This window comes from Rhipicephalus sanguineus, chromosome 11 (genome assembly GCF_013339695.2).
Source record: "Rhipicephalus sanguineus isolate Rsan-2018 chromosome 11, BIME_Rsan_1.4, whole genome shotgun sequence".
Lineage (NCBI taxonomy): Eukaryota > Metazoa > Arthropoda > Arachnida > Ixodida > Ixodidae > Rhipicephalus > Rhipicephalus sanguineus.
Genome location: NC_051186.1, coordinates 113,583,313 through 113,595,323, shown reverse-complemented (window position 1 = coordinate 113,595,323; position 12,011 = coordinate 113,583,313).

Sequence of the window (12,011 nt, the reverse complement as noted above, 5' to 3'; positions counted from 1 at the left end):
CGGGGTCTCAGTGAAATTTGCAATCATTTATAGCGTAGTGGTTTCATCGCAAGTGCACTTGTATTGGTTGCCAAGGAAGCCCATAAGCGCATGATCCACTTCCTCGGGGTCTCAGTAAAATTGCAATCATTTATAGCGTAGTGATTCCTCGCAAGTGCATTTGTATTGGTTGCCAGGAAGCCATAGCGCATGATCCACTTCCTCGGGGTCTCAGTAAAATTGCAATGATTTATAGCGTAGTGGGTTCCTCGCAAGTGCATTTGTATTGGTTGCCAAGGAAGCCCATAAGCGCATGATCCATTTCCTCGAGGTCTCAGTAAAATTGCAATGATTTGTAGCGTAGTGGGTTCCTCGCAAGTGCATTTGTATTGGTTGCCAAGGAAGCCCATAAGCGCATGATCCACTTCCTCGGGGTCTCAGTAAAATTGCAATGATTTATAGCGTAGTGGGTTCCTCGCAAGTGCATTTGTATTGGTTGCCAAGGAAGCCCTAAGCGCATGATCATTTCCTCGAGGTCTCAGTAAAATTGCAATGATTTGTAGCGTAGTGGGTTCCTCGCAAGTGCATTTGTATTGGTTGCCAAGGAAGCCCATAAGCGCATGATCCACTTCCTCGAGGTCTCAGTAAAATTGCAATGATTTAGAGCGTAGTGGGTTCCGCGCAAGTGCCTTGTATTGGTTGCCAAGGAAGCCCATAAGCGCATGATCCATTTCCTCGAGGTCTCAGTAAAATTGCAATGATTTGTAGCGTACTGGGTTCCTCGCAAGTGCATTTGCATTGGTTGCCAAGGAATCCCATAAGCGCATGATCCACTTCCTCGAGGTCTCAATAAAATTGCAATGATTTGTAGCGTAGTGGGTTCCTCGCAAGTGCATTTGTATTGGTTGCCAAGGAAGCCCATAAGCGCATGATCCACTTCCTCGAGGTCTCAGTAAAATTGCAATGATTTATAGCGCAGTGATTCCTCGCAAGTGCATTTGTATTGGTTGCCAAGGAAGCCCATAAGCGCATGATCCACTTCTCTCGAGGTCTCAGTAAAATTGCAATGATTGTAGCGTAGTGGGTTCCTCGCAAGTGCATTTGTATTGGTTGCCAAGGAAGCCCATAAGCGCATGATCCACTTCCTCGAGGTCTCAGTAAAATTGCAATGATTTATAGCGTAGTGGGTTCCTCGCAAGTGCATTTGTATTGGTTGCCAAGGAAGCCCATAAGCGCATGATCCATTTCCTCGAGGTCTCAGTAAAATTGCAATGATTTATAGCGTAGTGGGTTCCTCGCAAGTGCATTTGTATTGGTTGCCAAGGAAGCCCATAAGCGCATGATCCATTTCCTCGAGGTCTCAGTAAAATTGCAATGATTTATAGCGTAGTGGGTTCCTCGCAAGTGCATTTGTATTGGTTGCCAAGGAAGCCCATAAGCGCATGATCCACTTCCTCGGGGTCTCAGTAAAATTGCAATGATTTATAGCGTAGTGGGTTCCTCGCAAGTGCATTTGTATTGGTTGCCAAGGAAGCCCATAAGCGCATGATCCACTTCCTCGGGGTCTCAGTAAAATTGCAATGATTTATAGCGTAGTGGGTTCCTCGCAAGTGCATTTGTATGGTTGCCAAGGAAGCCCATAAGCGCATGATCCATTTCCTCGAGGTCTCAGTAAAATTGCAATGATTTATAGCGTAGTGGGTTCCTCGCAAGTGGATTTGTATTGGTTGCCAAGGAAGCCCATAAGCGCATGATCCACTTCCTCGGGGTCTCAGTAAATGCAATGATTTATAGCGTAGTGGGTTCCTCGCAAGTGCATTTGTATTGGTTGCAAAGGAAGCCCATAAGCGCATGATCCACTTCCTCGGGGTCTCAGTAAAATTGCAATCATTTATAGCGTAGTGGGTTCCTCGCAAGTGCATTTGTATTGGTTGCCAAGGAAGCCCATAAGCGCATGATCCACTTCCTCGGGGTCTCAGTAAAATTGCAATCATTTATAGCGTAGTGGGTTCCTCGCAAGTGCATTTGTATGGTTGCCAAGGAAGCCCATAAGCGCATGATCCACTTCCTCGGGGTCTCAGTAAAATTGCAATCATTTATAGCGTAGTGGGTTCCTCGCAAGTGCATTGTATTGGTTGTCCAAGGAAGCCCATAAGCGCATGATCCACTTCCTCGGGGTCTCAGTAAAATTGCAATGATTTATAGCGTAGTGGATTCCTCGCAAGTGCACTTGTATTGGTTGCCAAGGAAGCCCATAAGCGCATGATCCACTTCCTCGGGGTCTCAGTAAAATTGCAATGATTTATAGCGTAGTGGATTCCTCGCAAGTGCATTGTATTGGTTGCCAAGGAAGCCCATAAGCGCATGATCCACTTCCTCGGGGTCTCAGTAAATTGCAATGATTTATAGCGTAGTGGGTTCCTCGCAAGTGCATTTGTATTGGTTGCCAAGGAAGCCCATAAGCGCATGATCCATTTCCTCGAGGTCTCAGTAAAGTTCTTCGCCCCCCCCCCTCGTCTCTCTCCCACGTCAACGTATGTTATACAGCATGACGAGGAGAGGGAAATAGCGACCGGGCGTCACCCAATGCAAATACATAACTGGTGGGCCGTTTAAAGATTCCAACCCCTTACAAAGGGCTGAGCCATTATTTTTCATCGTCATCAGTCGTCGCGTCAACGAAGTGCACATAATGCCTTAGAGACGTGTAGTTGGTGCTCGCTTCTCCGCAGAATGACGAATATTGGCTTAGTAGGTGCTTCCCAACTTCACAAAACTTGTGAATAATGGCGTAGTGGGTACCTTTCTAAGGTACTTGTATTGTAGCCCCAGGAGAGCTTAACGGGCTCTAGAAACGCCGCTCTTCCAGCTTTCGCTGTGACTGTGCTGCGGTTTCAGCGCAGGCCTGGCGTTTTTTTTTCTCTCTACGTACGTTGTTTTCGCACCCAGAAGTCATTTTGCTAATTTGACAGAAACCGAGAAATTCCGATGGTCAAAGAATCGGAGCCTGGGTTCAAGCTGGAATTAAACCCAGTGACTCGGCGTGGCAGTGGCGCACCGGTAGTTGAAACGACTTCAGAAAAATACCCTATAGATGGAATGTCGCTATGTGTTTAAAGTGAAGTATGAAATCACTGTCATTTGTAATGGTGTATGCCCTGTCGAATGCGCAGAAAATGCGTTTTTAACCAAAACATTCAAAACTGTACGTTACCTTTCTAGGACGTTTTCTTTTCCTTTCTTTATTCACATGGCGTCAATAATGGCCTCAATTCTTGTTCAACATAGCCTTGCCTCTGCACGTCCCCGCACGTGTTTGCAAGTAAGACATGCGCGATGCGCTGTCATGTGGATTTGATTCTAGTGTTTATAAGCCTGGAGGCATCGGTGTGAAGAGCAACAGTGAAGTGTTACATTGCCGAGCAGTGAGAAGTAAATGGGCTCTGGCTTTAAAACCCCTTCTATCGGAGAGCAGACAAATAGCCGGCGGACAATATAGTCACACAAGAAACGCAACTTTGGCAATAACTGCACTTTCACTAACCTTAACTGCGCTCTATGGTAGCTGTAAAAAAGAATCTGAAGCGCGCAAACTTCAAATTTCGTAAGACACCTGCGCAAAAATCGGTCCCACCAATTACGACTGTCAGAAAGGGTTTGGCGTACCAGCCGAGTTCGTCTAAATGCCGATGGCGCTTCTAGGTTTAAGGATTACGCAATAAGAACGAATAAGTATGACTGCACACTACAGCGCCGGCACAGTTTAGTCTAAACGAACTGATTTTAGCAGTGTAGAGCTCCCGCCCAAGAAGCGATGAGCATCGATGCGACGCGCTTTCAGAAAGTTCACACTACTGTCACCGAAAGCTACCGGCCGTATGTATGCTCTCAGGCAATGCTCAGGTATATGTGAGAAAAAAGACTTGTAAAACTAAAATTACTGAACATCATCATTGAACTAACATGAAGGCGTATTTTTTGCAGCGCATTGCATTTGTTTTTTTCCAAACAGTTTTGTGGTTGTTAGTACCGATAGAGCTACAAATCAGGACACCGGCACGACTGCTCTATTGGCATATCGTCACGTGCGCTAGAAAGCCGCACATGATTCAATGAAATACGCGTGTACTTATCGAACAAAATTGCAGTAAACATAACACTTCTGTAAATTGCAATCATTTGCAAAGAGAGAGAAATGGCTAATAAGCCCGCTGTCGCAGCGGTAAACTGTACCAGCTCCTCGGCCCATTTGGTGCCTCTTTGGCTGAGTTGTGAATACCAAGTGAAAATAAGTGCTGTTGCCATTATTTGCATGCAATTTGCTGTCAGCCATATTTTCTTTGTGTGTAATAAATATTGACTCAGATTTTACTTGGACAGGAAGATTGCGTGTTTCTAGAATATGCGACATGTAAAGAAGGCCAACTGTGCGTTCACCTCTACTGCTAACATTAGGCTAGAGTCGGCATTTTCAGAAGTGACACAATGGTATCAATAGTTCTTTGCCTGGAGTTCTATATCTTCACAAGAGAATAAATTCGACCTTGTTGGTAAGACATTAGGAAAAATTCAGCGCAAAATGACACAAGGACGAGAAGCATGATATCGGACTGTAGCGTTTGAGCATCACCACTGCATATATTCGTGCTTCGGTTGAAATAAACCATTTTGTTGAAAGTTAGCGCACGTGTTATGTCCTCCCTTCTCGTCCTTCTGTCATTTTGCGCTGAATTTTTCTATATCTTGTTCTTGTTCTTATGCAGACGAAGAACATCGTGACGTGGTATTGAGACCATTTTATATTCGCCGCCTTCGAGCAAAAGGGCAATTACTGCGGGACTAGCGAAACGTGAACACACTGTAGGGGGGAGATTGGTTTTTTAACAGCGGACCTGCTTTAACCTGACGTAAAACAATTTGGTGTCCGCACAAAACCACAGGTGGGTATGTGCCACAGGAATTGTTCAGTCCCCACTACCGAGTACAGCAGGTGCGAGCGTTAAACGGTAACTCTGCTCTGCGTAGAGGAGCGCGGGAAACACGTGCCAGAGAGAGAACGAAAGAGGCAGGAAGAAGGGAAATAGAATAATAGGGAGGTATAAGGGGAATAAAGGCATAAATAGAAGAGATAGAAAAAGAAGCGGACACGAAAAGAGATAGAAAAACAGAAAGCAACACCGAAGGCGAAAGAAAGACAGAAATAAAAGAAGCAAAAGCGGGAAGAAAGAAGGAAAAGGTAAAGAGAAACAAGGAAACCACACCTAGCTCCGCTCTTAATTCAAAACTTGGCACCACTAATGCGAAGCAGCTGCAATTTTTTTCGTCAGTAGGCGTTCAGGAAGCAAGCCCATAGGTTAAAAAGCAGATCCGGCTGAGCTAAATTCACACAGCTCCTGATTAGGCTAATGTTTTGGTCGAAATCCATTGTGAGTGGGCCATTTATTCGCTTTCTAACCCGTCCAGATTACACGTGGTGTAATAGATTTCTTTTACGAAGCTAGATGTGCTTCAGCTTACCATGGCCCTTTCTTGAAAACGACTCTTCAAGGGGTTGACATATCTTTCAAGAAGATTTTGCTGGCGAGAAACATAGCCTTAAATACATATAAGAGTGCTATAATTTCTCTACTGTACGTAGATTACAGGACCGGGCAAGATCTTTTGAACATAGTCAGAAAATGCTGCCGATCGGTACTAGAGACGCCTGAGAACATGTCAGCCAAATTTTATAGCGCAGGACGCGGCAGGGAAAAAATTCGGCATGTCCTACGTACCGTGGGAATAAATGTTATGCGAAGCATGCGGCGGGAAGGTCACTGTGGTGGAACTTTTTACATTAAGCGACACGTTACGTAAAGACGCTAAAGACGTGTGCAAATTAAAGGGTAACTTTTGGTGCGACGTACCGTCAGCCCTCAAGTTAGTGAACATACGTCAGTATTATGCAAACCTAGTGTATTTTATGGTGCGATCATGTGAATATCATATGAAACTTTTGTTAATCTATTCCTCCGGGGTCGAGCAACGCTTCAATATAGCTTGCTGAATCATAGGAATGCAAATGTATGTTTATTAGGCTGCTATGAAAAAGGAGCCAACACTAGAACCGCAGACGTTAATCTGCATGACAATGTATCGTAGAAGTACATATGTAGTGTTTATTGCTTTCTTGTTGTATTAAGTATCTAGCACCACACCACAATTGACGTTGCATCAACATTACGCATGCATAGGCTGTTTTTTCCAACCAGTTTATAGACCTGGTGTGGCTCTGTGGTAGAATACCTGATTGCCACGCAGAATGCTCGGGTTCCATTTCTGCTGTGATTCTAATTTCTATTCTTTCCATTCGTCGGGTCAACGCTGCAGAGATCGGTTTTTTAGTAACGCTCTCGCATTTTAATTACAAATGTTGTGGTCGCCATTCCTGGGTAGATATAAAACTGTCAATCACCTGTGGCGGCTACCGTACACCGCGGCCCGTGGTAAACGGGTATGTGTCACACGTGTCTGGAGGAAAGGGTTTGACGACGTGCGCGACAGAATTTTCGCGTTATTCATGCCATGACTCTACAGTCATATTCGTCAAATCCTCTTACCCTCCTCCATGCCAATTTTGGTCTACACCAGGTTAAGGAGGCGATCATTAAGAGCACCCAGACGTAGGCGGCTAGATAGATAGTTAGAAGGGGAAATAGACAACCACCCGTTTGTAGCACAAAGCCACAGGAAATTCGTATGGAGCAGAGCTAATTCGCTGTAGATAGATACGTAGATAGAAATGCTCAAAGTGCCACAGGTTCGCTAAGAAATGCTACGCATTTATTACGCATTTAAATTACACAGCCAGCTAGAAATCGCTCGTTCTTCTCGCAAAAATGATGTTATATACCCAAAATCAACTGCGTCACATACACAAAAGACACGGCCATTTGCTGATTTGAACATCGTAAGCAAGATAGTTACTGCGGCAGCCGCGGCGCGAGCAAGTGAGCCCCGCAACGTTTACACGTGACCGCGCACGCGTTCAACAAAACAAGAAAAGGAAGTGCCCAAAGTCCGGACGCGCGCTGACCTACGAACTTGCTTCCTTGTCACCCCCCCCCCTATCCCCCTGTAGCTTTCAGAGGGCTCACTCGGACGAAAGGAGAAGGAAAGTGCTTAGAGCGTGCGACGAACTTCCGCAACAACCCCGCTCGTGGTACACGGATTCTAAAAATTTTTGCGGCAGTTCATTCGTGAGGCAATCACCTCCGTTAGTGAGGCCATTTGATTATTGCTTCGAAGTGTGTTACAGGGCTCCTTTAATGAACGAATTTGCTGGTGACCGCTTCATTTACAGTAAATATACACCTTTCAGGGGTAGTGGAGGCAACTGCACATCAAATGTAGGGGCTTCTCACGCATCGGGCGATACTACAATCAGCTTGATTAGCGGTGTACACATGTGTTCGCGCTTAGAGAATGGACTAGTAGCACTCAATTTACTGCATTGTGTTCGTATTGCTGCTGGGGATCATTTTGCTGTAAACACTACTCTGTTCGATGAGTCCCTCGATGTGCCCTGTTCCAGGAGATGCAAGAAAACTGTGAGATGTCTTCTCAGAATGGATAACGTTTTGCTCATGCAGTCGAGCCTGATTTTTTTTTTACAAAAGCATAACATGACTGGCTTCACAATAGAACATTGTTTATTTACAGACCTATTACGACTAACATTGGAAAATGCAGAAATCTTTCTTCCAACAAAATGTCAATTGCCTTGGACTAAATTTTCCAAATTTGACAAATGTACTGACAGAGCATCATAATTTGTTCCTGAAGGGGCAATTAATCTGGACCCACAAAACATAGGACGGTGAAGCCCTTGTTCTTTTATTTTGCACCACTAAGGTAGAGAAGTTTACACGATTTTGGGTATAGAAACTTCGAAGTTTATCGATAATTCTACCGGGACAGCGATTCTTACCCTGCATCAAGGCTATTTGGGGACGGTCGGTCTTTTTCGCTTAGGATTCGCTTGAAAACGAGACTCGCCAAAACATTGCTCAACCAGACTCACTCGAACTCAGACTAAGTGAAAGTTTCCTCAGCCACACTCACTCAGACTCATTAAAATTTTTCTCAACCTGACTCAGGCTGAGATTCGCCAAAACATTACTGCGCCGTACTCACTCAGACTCAGAGTCACGGCTTCATATGAGCCTGAATGAGTCGACTCATGAGTGCGTTCGATTGTAGTAGATTCTGAAGTCATTGTGTCAATGCTGTTAATGTCAACACCTCACATTATCAGTGCTCTACGTGGCACCTTTTGATCTCGTACCTTCACACAGTATTTATGAGTGGTCAGAATTGAGCAGGCAACTTTTTATGAATGACTCGACACTCGGACGGAGTGTCGAGTGTCGAGTCAGACTCACTGAGTCCTTAAGTGATTCAATGGGTCACTTAACGCAGGTGCTACAGACGACAGCTGAGCTGGGACTAACCGCCAATGCTGAAAAATGCAAATTTGCACAGCGGGAAGTCAAATACCTTGGCCACACTATAGGTACGGGTAAACACGCACCCGACCCAGAAAGGCTGTTGGCGGTTCAAAAACATTTCTCAGCCACAGAAAAAAACGCGAACTGTGGAGCGTTTTTGGGCTGTGCAATTATTACCACGACTACGTGCCCGGGTACTCTACGTTAGTGTTGCCGCTAACCGATTTGATAGGGCACCGGGTCCCACATCAAATACCGTGGAGCGACGCCGCGTAGAAAGCCTTTAAAGCCATTAAGGAACAGTTACCAAGTTCGCCGACACATCACGCGCCTGAGGTAAGCAAGGGCTACATTCTAGCAACAGATGCATCCGGTGTAGCTTTAGGAGGAGCATGCCTTGCTCAATTCGATGAAAAAGGCCGGGAAATGCCGGTGGCTTTGCTCAGCAAGAAGCCAACACCGGCCGAAACCCGTTGGGCCACGATCGACGGAGAGGCTTATGCTGCTATATGGGCATTACAACGTCTTGAGACGTAAGTTTTTGGTGCAAATGTCATGGTGGTGACTGACCATAATCCTCTAAAGTTCCTCACTGACGTCTCCTCAGAATGCGCGGCTGATGCGCTGATGCACAAAAAGGGTAAACAATGCGAATGCGGACGCGTTGTCTCGGCTGGCAAGCCCGCATTCGCTGGAGTAGGATATGAATGTATGAATGTATGCATATGAATGATAGTGGTCATGGCACTATGGGCTTTTAGCGGAGTGGTACATCCCCACTTTGCACTCCGTCCGTGATTGACCTGTATTATCCAACCTCTAGAGGAAGCAACGTATATACACGTCGAACATTAGTGTGTTGCATCACAAGACGCTTACGTAACAGTTGCGGCGGAGGTGTCGGGCGGAGCAATGCTGCGCCTGCGACTCGTGTAAACAAAGCGGAGCTGCGGGCGAATGCCGAGGGTCGGCACGTATATTAGCTGACTTCGGCGGTGTTTTCCTGGAAGCGCGCATTCAGAAACGAGTGGTGGTGTTGACCGGGACATCTCCGTCAGCGCCTTGTACAACGGTGCTGTGGGCGCGAACCATTTCGGGGGACTCGGACAACGACGGCAGCGAGCGTCTGCTCAACGAGTTCGGGGCTTGCATCTACGGCATGAAGTGCTCACCACGGATTTGGACTCTGCCGAGCTAAACGACACAACGACTATAGTGTTACAGATCTCGATGGCCGGAGGCATCCGAGCACCGTGCTCGAACCGTGTGAACGTGACCTCCGCTTGAGAACGCCGTGGACGAACTTGAGAAGACCCCGTATAGCAGTGTTTTTAAGAGACGCGAAGCGAGAGTCCGGGAGAGAAGGTTTTCAGATCGCGCCGAGTGCGCATCGGAATAAACGAACCCCATTTACGCAGTGTAAGTCTCCTCTCATCAGCGACGTACGAGAGCCGGCTTCCTCGGTTCCAACCGGAGAAAGGGACACCCGAACATCACTGACCGTAAGATGGCAGTCTGGGTCAGAGCATGAACGCTCTATGCAATATCTCAGATGAGATTTAACGAAAGAGATGGACCTGCCACGGTCCCATAATGCATGTTAAAGTGAACCGGTTATCATTTAGAGCAACGGCATGGAAATCAAGGGAAGGAAAAAGAAGCTAAAGTCGGCAGTAAGTTTCATTGAGTGATGAAGATAAGATGATGGCAGCGGTAACATGAAAGTATCTTCCAAAACAGGGTAAATCGGAGATGACTTGGTGAACTTTTCTCCCTTCGGCACATAGAAAAGGCAGGCAGACATGGTGATAATGATCATGATGACACAGATGTATGGGTTAAGCTTTAGTTTGTATTCTTTTATAGATTAATACTACATTGTATCAGCAGTCTGCATATATACCTCCAGCTGCTATATTACAAGTTACGCGTGCGTAATACCGATTATCACGTGACTCACCTCGCTAAGACGAAGCGCGGAATAATTCGCAGAAGAACCCTTAAACAGTGGTGCATACAATATATCTTGTTTATTTGGCAGTTGCATCGTACGTTTCGCCGTTTTCATGACAGCATTCCCATGAATGTTAGCAGTGACGTACGGAGCAAAATACTTCTAATTGTTTTAGATATGTAGCAGAGACAAGATGTATTACACCGCTTGTTCTTGCTGCGGGTAGTAAACTTGTTATTGAGAGTTAAAAGCTGCCGACTTCTTCATTTCTTCGTTGGTCGGCGCAATTGCTTTGCAGAGTTTATTTTCAAAATGCAAGCAATGCATACACCGAATGTTACTAAATCACAATAGGGACTTTTAGCTTGTACGTGTACTATTTAACGTTACCGTATTACACGAATACCGGATTGTGTATATCGTGTTACGGGAACTCAGCTTTTAGAAAATTTTTAGCTCGCCATGCGTAGGCGTTTACGTATGTACATAACGTATACGTTTACGTTCACGGTTCACGCAAACCACTAAATGGTGATGATAACTGGATATAAAGTATACTTAATTTAGATAAGAATGAATTACCGCTGCGGCAAAATCATAAGAGAGGTTTTGGGCGTGTGCAGCATCCCGGTATACGCAAAGGGGCGTAGGAATACCGGGTTACCGGACGATGGTGTCCACATCTTCTCACTCTTTGTGCAGGTACAGTCATGGACACGTTTGCTCCCCCTTGGTGTTTTTGAGGAAAACAATGAATAAAAAGACAACTCATTCGTAATTTTTCCACTGCATGGCATTTACACTAGAAGTAGAATGCACGATGTTTCTGCAATAACAATTTTGTACTTGCCAGGTTCATTCTGGCCCCGCTAGATGGCACCACCTATCCAGCCTGTCAGTGGCTTTAGGCATCTGACGTTTACGGATTCGGTATTCCAGGTCGCTCTAACTTCGATAATCCGGCAGAAACAAGGTGATCGCAAGTCGCGCTCGCACTTCGGCTAATTTTGACTCGGCGGCTGGGCTCTCCGCAAAGCGGATATCGCGAGTAGCCACAAACGAAGATTTGTGAGATAGGACCGTAAACGTAAAGCCTATCCGGGGAGACGTTTACGTTCCGTAAAAGCATAGGCGTGTGCAAGGTTCCTTTTCAGGGGAGGCGAAGGTTCATCACTCAATGTATGGCGCAGACTCTTGGCCCCCTCTTCTTAGGTGACTAAAAGGGGGGGGGGGGGCGGGGGGCGTCCTCCTAACTGCCCCCCTCTGCGCACGCCTATGCGTAAAAGTATACGTTCCGTGAAGGTACGCGCATGCGCAGATTCCTTCCGGTAGCCGGTAACGTAAACAAGGATACGTACAAGTTAAAAACCCTTAATTAGGCGAGCCTATCGGCCATTTGTAAGGAACATATGTGGTACACCTGAAAATAGGAACATTGCGAGTAGTATCTGGTGATCTGTACTTTGTTCCCTTTCTTTTTGCTTATCTTACATAATTATCTATTTAAGTGCACTGCAGCCGTAACTAGTAGGCTTTAGCGGCAACGAGGATGCTGCAAATTGTTAGTAAGGCAACGACAAAATATCAGC